Below are 7,987 nucleotides of genomic sequence, written 5' to 3'. Positions count from 1 at the left end.
AAATAACCATCTTGGGTACGCGTACCTCTGGGGTTATAACTTGACATTTTTTTGTGTGGATGAATAGTGACACCTTTGGGTTATAACTCGCGGACGTAAAAAATATGCCCATATTTGACTTATTTTGCTTATTGAATTGATTGAAATAAAATTTCTTAAACCAATATTATCAGAAGTAAAAGACGTCACAATTGGGGGATTTTGTGTTTCCCCCTGAAATAAAATACCTATTTTGCATTACCTCCTTTTTAAATTTGTAATAGGTGAAACCCCGTTTAACTTGGATGTGCCGTGACTGTCCAGTTATGTTAGCATGTGCGGTGGACACGCGTATTAAATACAAAAAACCTAAAAATACCACTAGACCTTAAACACGTGGTGCGTTTTAGACCTTAATTATTTTTTTCTGACCATCATCCAACGCCTAGTTAGTAAGTTCGCGAATGATTCGCGAATCATTCGCGAATTTTTCCGTATCACGAATTTTACCGTCTTATTCGCGTACGTTTGCAACTCCGAACCCAAGTCGCGTATTATGTGGCATTCCCGAATTATTCGCGAATCGTTCACGAATTTTACGTATTCCGAATAATACGTCCGCTTAATTCGTCATAAATTCTTTAGCTTTTAATTTTCAAAGACTCCACTTTTTGGGCTTTACTGCCTCCCGAGCATACACGACCGAATATTAGACGTGTTGTAATTTTTATGCAACAAAAATGACTGAAGAGATTTGAAGGTGAAGGTGAGAGAGATCTCAAACTCACTAACCAAGCATCTAAACCACCATACGACATCCTCTTGGATAACTAATGTTGCATATATTATTAATATCATCATATTAAGTTTATTTTTTCTTTAAATAACTCACACATATGCATAAAAATTGGTCTATGACCTTATAAATACAAATTATTTGTTATATATAGATACCGAATTTTCAGAGCCGAACTCACATTTATAAATCGAATTATACACGTACGTATGCCGTTCCGAATTACTGACAAATCACGTCCCGTTGACCGAATTTTGGACCGAATCTGGATTTTACAAAACCGTATAATACTCGTACGTTTGCCGTTCCGTGCGTTTGCCGAATCCCGAATTGCTAACTAGGATCCAACGTCGTCTTCTTCCATCTCTCTTTTTCTCCATCTCTCTTCTTCTTAGTTTGATCAGCATCGTCATTAGAGACCATCACAAAACAAAACACTAAAAAAATATCTGTGAATATTGGCATTCCAATCTTCAAGATCTAGTTAAAGTTAATTTAGTAGTTGTCAATTTTTGTGAAAGAATGTCTTTGATTATGTTAATAGCAACATGTGGATAGGATTTAATCAACTGTAACATTTATAAGTTATGAGATCCCTAACTCCATTAGGGACTCGGTTCATTTGGTAGGAAAACTACACGGAATTATATTAGAAGAGTGGGGTTGGTAATCTGTCCGTATATGCAGTAGTCTCACGTACTGTTCTTGAAATTTGAATGATTCAATTGATGATGTTTACTTTAAGAGATGTTTCTAGTTTGGTAACATTATGGCATGTGTTGACATAAGAACTACTCCAGGAAATCCATTTCACTAAATTAGATTAATTGGTCGTCGACATGTACATTGAAATGCTCTTATGTGTTCACCACTGCAAATTCTCAAGATCGAGCTTCGGTATGTATATCTTTTCATCTTAGATTTTATACAAGCGGTAGATTTGTATCACCATCAAACCCATTGTTTCATAAGAATAGTTGAAATTAAATTTAGTGAGGTTTCAGTTTGTTAATGGTGGAAATTGTTTTGTTCAGAGAGAAAAACGAGAATTTTTGTGAGAGAAAATCGGAGAAGTTAAGGACACGTGTAATCATTTCAAACCACACAAAGACTAGATGGATTAGTCACCGTTCATCGCTATATTATTTATTACACGCATGACTTGTACGTGCACAGCCAAGTGAGTGGTAACTGTAGTTATAACATAAAGAGGGTTTCACCGATTAACCATTTTAAAAGCAATAATGCTACATGTCCCAACTCTCAATCGGGTTTTCTGCAACCCAACTTAGGTGGCGTCTATGTGGACGTGAATCTTTACTGATTCTTTTTTATTTCCTTTTTTCTTTTTTTCTTTTTATAAAAGATACAAAATCCCACCGAATATCTGCAATATCCCATTTTTACTAATTAAATCCGATAAAATCCTTTGATAAAGGGGAATACCGTAAAATGGGCTGGAATCAGTAATACTCAACTGCTTCTTTTTCTTTTAAACAAACCCTAAGAAATCTCTATTGTAAGTTTGCTGAAGAAGAGATTTAGATGGTAAGAATCTAATTTAAAAAATTTGGCTATAACTATAGTATTTTCATACCCAAATCAGCAAAATTGATGATCTCTTAGTGCAAATCTGATTGATGATTGTTTTACTAGTAGTCCTCTTTTTATATGATTTTTTTTGTCAAGGAAGTAGGAACCATAACCTGATCATACTACGTAGAATTGTAGATGCAACAGTATATGTAGATCTTGTTGTTTTATTTTTAACTTGGCTATGTTGATTGCAATCTTTCTTTTTTTATCTTTTAATTTGATATGTTACTGATTTGTATTTTTTTTGGAAGACATGGAAGAAGCTAAAGCTATCGATGATAAGATAGAAGGAAGAGAAGACGAAGATGTTAATCATGGGGCGCCGGTTGTTGGTATGACATTCGGCGATAGAGAAGAACTGTTCAACTTTTACAAGGATTACAACAAACGATTAGGATTTGGGGTAAAGAAAAGATCAAACAGAAAAGATGATGAGGGGGTTCTAAGATGGACTACATTTACATGTACTCAGGCGGGTAAGACTGTGAGTAGAAGAAAAAATGCGTTGAAACCTCAACCTAGTAGTAGAACAGATTGCAAAGCTCAACTATCAGCAAGTTTAGACATAGATGGTCGATGGAGAATTAATAGCATAAATCTTGTTCACAATCATACAATTTTGATCCCTAGCCAATCTCGTTTTATTTCTTGTCACCGGTATATAAGTGATTCGGCGAAGAGAAGACTTGAAGTAAATGACCAGGCATGAATCAAGGGAAGTAAAAGTTATAATTCTTTTGTGGTTGAAGAAGGCGGGCATGAAAATCTTTCATTTTTAAAAAAAGACGCCTTGAATTATATTTAGAAAGCACGAAATTTACAACTCGGGGAAGGTGATGCTCTTGCAGTTCAAAAATATTTTACAAAGATGCAAAGTTTGAACTCTGATTTCTTCTACAGTATGGACCTGGATGATGAGGGTCGCTTAAAGAATATGTTTTGGGCAGATCCAAGGAGTAGAGAAGCATACAAAGAATTTGGAGAAGTTGCCACATTTGACACTACTTATCTGACAAACAGGTATGCTATGCCTTTTGCTCCTTTTGTTGGTGTAAACCATCATGGTGAATCTATTTTATTTGGGTGTGGGCTGATTTCGAGTGAAGACAAAGATACATTTGCTTGGTTATTTGAAACATGGCTTACATGCATGCATGGAAAAGCTCCAGAAGGAATCATAACAGATCAAGATAAAGTTATGCAGAACTCTATAGAGATTGTGTTTCCAAATACCAAGCATCGTTGGTGCCTTTGGCATGTGATGAAAAAGTTTCCTGAAAAATTTAGAAGCTACAAAAAGTATGAGGCTATTAGTCTCGATATGCTCAGTGTTGTTTACGATTCACAAGATCCTGAAGAATTTGAACGAGACTGGTCTGTGTTCCTTGAAGAATATAACTTGCATGAGAATGAATGGTTGACTACATTATATGATGAGAGACATCTTTGGGTGCCATGTTTCGTCAAATCCCATTTCTGGGCGGGGATGTCAACCACTCAAAGAAGTGAAAGCATTAAAGCTTTATTTAAGGATTATGTAACTTCCAAAACCACGTTGAAACAATTTGTTTATCAATATGAACAAGCAACAAATGAAAAAGTGGAAAAATAAAGTCAGTCTGATTTTAAATCGCACAATTCAATGCTATCAATTGTTACTACTTATGAGTATGAAGTACAAGTTCGAAAGCTATATACCACATCAAAATTCAAAGAGTTTCAAGATGAACTGACAGGAATGATGTACTGTATATTCATGAGTTCCCAAGAAAACGATAATCTCTCAACTTATGGCATACGAGAAGATATCGTAGTTGGGGAAGGAAAAAATAGAATGATTTTTACTATATCATATAAGAAAGATGAATGTGTTGTACAATGCAATTGTTGTTTATATGAATCCAGGGGAATCCTTTGCAGACACGCGTTGGATGTCCTTATTCGAAATGATGTTGATGAATTTCCAGAAAAATATATTTTAAGGAGATGGAGGAAAGATATGTCTCGGATCCATACAAAGGTTAAAGTAAATTTTAATGCTTGTTCTGCAACTCCTGAACGACAAAGGTATGATAAAATGTGTTCAGCCTTTATGAAAATTGCAGATCTTGCATCCACGAGCGAAGAACGTTGTACTCATGTTATTGAGTGGATTGATACTATGTCCACAAAATTAAATGATCCTAAACAACAATGGTCTAGTGCTACTGGGCGCTCCAACAAATTACTTGATCCACATGTAGCTCAAACCAAAGGTCGACCAAAAAAGTTGAGATTAAAAACCAAATTCCGGGGAAAAAGATATATAAGAAAAAAGAAAAGAGATCAGTCCGAGGAAAATGCACAGGTACATTCTACTTTCACAATACTTAACATTCAATTACTTTCTTGAATTACTTATCGTACAAGTTAACTCATGAGGATGTTTTTGTAGGATGTTCAAGTCGATGTTCCTGTCAAAAAAACAAGAAAAAGAAACAACTCGAATCAGTCCAAGACTACAGCTGGTACTCCAAAGAAACCTAGAAAAAGGAACTCTAGAGCTCAATCGAGTAATACTACTCCAAAGAAATCTAGAGAAAGGAACACTAAAGTGGAATCGTGTAAGCATACTCCAAAGAAGCCTGGAAAAAGAAGCAAACTAAATCAGTATGCTCAAGATGATGAGGTAACCACTGCTCAGGATGTTGAGGTAATTACTTGGTATTATGTAAGACAAAATTGTGTTTTTGATAACATATAAATGAAAAATCAGAAATTGAAGGATGAAAGAATATAGCCAAAAAATGTTCTATGAAGAAAGCATAGCCATAATCCCTGCCCAAACGTACAATTTTTTTGGCACCTAAAAGGCTGCAAAGTGATGTCAGAAATATGAATTTTCAAACTTGTTTAGCTTTGTATAATCATTTATCATTACTTGGAAAGATTCTGAAGCTCTGGGGTGGTTTTAGTCACTTAATTTTTGGCATGATCACAACTGTATGTTGGTGACAGAGTGTTGATCATTTTCATAATGGATATTTATTTTCTTGATTTTGGTTATATGTAGGTTTATCATCCCATACAATCATTTCCTCCAGAAATGGTAGAGGAGTCTCCCATCAATGAGAGCCTAGCAGTGTCCATGGGATCAAATGGCGAAGGAATTTCAACAGGCCTAGGAAAAATACAAGAGAGTCTCACAATAAGCCAGACACAAGAGAGCATTATGATGAGCTCACAAAGTGTCCTATTTAACTTCAAGCAAATGCAACAAGAACCAAATGGTTTCCCTGGACTAGAAGATCAAACCAGTGGATTATTTTGGTTTCGTGAATGAGGTTCCCTGTGTAGTAACCTCCAATCTAAAACAATTAATTTTATGTTTTTATCTTTATTCTTGATGATAGCTGATTATGTTCATGTTATGTTATCTCTAGAGTCAATTTTCATTTTTTTGCTTCACTGATCTGCAGTATAAATTATTGGAAGGGTGAATGACATTTTGAACTCAATATTGTTTTGAGTAGATTGTTTGGTATTTTTATCATTGTTGTTGTCTAATGCTTGATAAAAATCATCAGTTAATCCTCTCATACAACGTTTCTATCTCGTTTCCATCCTTTCTCAAATGTCTCTATTATTTTTTTACGGAGAAAGTATAGAGTGCAAGTATCTATCTTGTGTTAGAAGCGCTAGCCACTATTATTATCCATATTGCCACACCCGCACAGTATCTTATATTTTTATCCCCAGCTATATGTTTAGAACACATTTGGAAAATTTAACAGTTGAGTATTACTGATTCCCGCCCATTTTACGGTATTCCCCTCTATCAAAGGATTTTATCGGATTTAATTAGCAAAAATGAGATATTGCAGATATTCAGTGGGATTTTGTATCTTTTATAAAAAGAAAAAAAGAAAAAGGAAATAAAAAAGAATCAGTAAAGATTCACGTCCACATAGGCGCCACCTAAGTTGGGTTGCAGAAAACCCGATTGAGAGTTGGGTCATATAGCATTATTGTTTTAAAAGAGGGTAATGCAAAATACCTATTTATTTTGAGGGGAAAACACAAAATCCCCCAATAAATATTTTAGGAAAACCATCAAATAAGATAATAAGATTTTATTAACCAGTCATTTCCTAGTTAAACACAAATATAAGCATTTCTGCATTTTTTTCGCGAATCACGAATTATTGACCACTTATTTGATCAAACTAATATTTCCCGTTAATGAACGCACTTTTAGGGATCCGAATTTTTATCTCTAGCCCGAATTGTTAACTAGGCTTCCGGGTTACTCTTTCTTCTCATTTATTTCCATTTTTACAACCGTTTTCTGATTAAGGTTTATGTTTTCTCTCTCTCTTTTTTCTCATTTGTGTAAGAGTTCTGAAGCATTATTCCTAAGTGGTTAAGATTAAATCCTTGATTTAAAGCTCAATTAAATTTAATATCCCTTCAATTTCATCGCAAGATCAACACGGGTTTGGATTATACACTTTGCTACTGGTGCTTTTGGTATCTGGTAACAAAACGATTTAATTTTTAGATTCAAATCAATTTTTGTAATTTGATTTCTTGGGTTTTTGGATTTTTGTAGGTCAGGAAAGAAACTACAAGATGATGCTAAAAAGGAAATTGTGACAAATATCCAAATGAATGAGGAGGAGATGAAATCTGCAGAATTTAATTTGCCAACTAAAGAGGTTTGTTTTAGTTATGATTTAATTACAATATGCACTTTAGTGATTGAGCTTAAAATTATTGTAGTATTTGGTTAAATTCAGGAACTTGGAGAGGAGAAGCTTAGGCCTGACATACAATCTTCAAAGAAGCATAAAAGAGAGTAAGTATTCAGGCAATCTTATTTTTGTTTTCTTATTTTCTTCCAACTCCTATGCTGATACTTGTTTTGCTGTTTTTCAGGGGTTTTAGTTGTCGGGTACTTTCCAATTTTAAGGGTGGAGGAAGGAGGGACTGCCGAGGAAGGATTACGTTGAGCAACTTCAGTTGGATTTGAGTTCTTACTACGGTTACAATGAAACATATCCTTGCAGGTCTGTATATAATACTCTCTTGATTTTCTTAAAGTTCATTTTATATTTTGTATCTTCACTAACCCAGTCATTATTTGATTTTTGAAGGCAAATATGGAGCTGCTCTAGCAGTTTAAGAGCCTAAAGAGGTAAATGCCTTGTCAATTAAAAATATGGAGACCGGTAGTATTTGATGTTTAGGGCATTTGGTTTTAACATTTACACCTATCAAGACTATCAGTCAACTAGGGCAGTTCATTAGTTAGTTGTGATTATATTTCAAAGGATAGACGCATGATAACTTTTGGGTGGTACATTTCAAACACTTTGTGGATGCTTTGAAGATACATCATATAGTATTGTGCCTTTTTTTTTCTTTCATTGGGGCGTCCTTTTCAATATAAATGCAAGATTGAATGTTTATACTAGATTGTAGTGTTATTATCCCCAAGTGACAAATCTTATTTGTCTTCTTTTCTGGCCTCTATTTCCAAACGGGAAATGCAAGCATGCTTGACTATCTGCTAGAGTAATAGAGCCAGCGCACAAAATTTAGTCTTATTTTTGAAGCGGCAAAAAAAAAAAAAAA

General features: G+C 34.5%; 1 long non-coding RNA gene and 1 pseudogene across 4 annotated transcripts; both read left to right on the top strand.

The window, feature by feature from the left end:
- The first annotated feature begins 1,786 nt into the window (after positions 1 to 1,786).
- LOC113346082 overlaps positions 1,787 to 7,987 on the top strand; it is a 7,858-nt pseudogene continuing 1,657 nt past the window's right edge.
- LOC113346094 lies at positions 6,605 to 7,949 on the top strand. 4 transcript variants are annotated; one of them, XR_003358394.1, is made up of 5 exons: positions 6,605 to 6,707; positions 6,963 to 7,068; positions 7,150 to 7,208; positions 7,289 to 7,419; positions 7,507 to 7,947. It is a non-coding gene; the product is annotated as an uncharacterized LOC113346094 (long non-coding RNA). The 4 variants fall into 4 exon arrangements; XR_003358395.1 differs by having other exon boundaries at positions 6,707 to 6,846; XR_003358397.1 differs by lacking the exon at positions 6,605 to 6,707 and adding an exon at positions 6,717 to 6,880 and having other exon boundaries at positions 7,507 to 7,949.

The sequence above is a fragment of the Papaver somniferum genome, unplaced genomic scaffold (genome assembly GCF_003573695.1).
Source record: "Papaver somniferum cultivar HN1 unplaced genomic scaffold, ASM357369v1 unplaced-scaffold_92, whole genome shotgun sequence".
Taxonomy (NCBI): Eukaryota; Viridiplantae; Streptophyta; class Magnoliopsida; order Ranunculales; family Papaveraceae; genus Papaver; species Papaver somniferum.
The sequence above is the reverse complement of the archived record's forward strand: the minus strand, read 5'-3'. Positions and strand labels throughout refer to the sequence as shown.